This window comes from Penaeus monodon, chromosome 29, assembly GCF_015228065.2.
Source record: "Penaeus monodon isolate SGIC_2016 chromosome 29, NSTDA_Pmon_1, whole genome shotgun sequence".
In the NCBI taxonomy this organism is placed as follows: domain Eukaryota; kingdom Metazoa; phylum Arthropoda; class Malacostraca; order Decapoda; family Penaeidae; genus Penaeus; species Penaeus monodon.
This window is the reverse complement of record NC_051414.1, coordinates 11,629,666-11,629,920: the sequence shown is the minus strand read 5'-3', so window position 1 is coordinate 11,629,920 and position 255 is coordinate 11,629,666.

Sequence of the window (255 nt, the reverse complement as noted above, 5' to 3'; positions counted from 1 at the left end):
TTTGTGAAAAACCGTATACAAAAAACTAACATAAAAACACGACGTAAAAAACTCTACAATTTTTCCCACCCCGGGCAAGTAACACCGAACAGAAGCGCATCAGTTGTCGAGATCATCACACACACACGAGCGGAATATATGCGGCCACAGTTGCCTATACGATATGAAAAACACTCAAAAATATTTGGGGCCAAACGAGCTACTTTGGCTTATCGTGCTTTTTAAAGGGGAAAACTTTTTACGAAATCGTATACA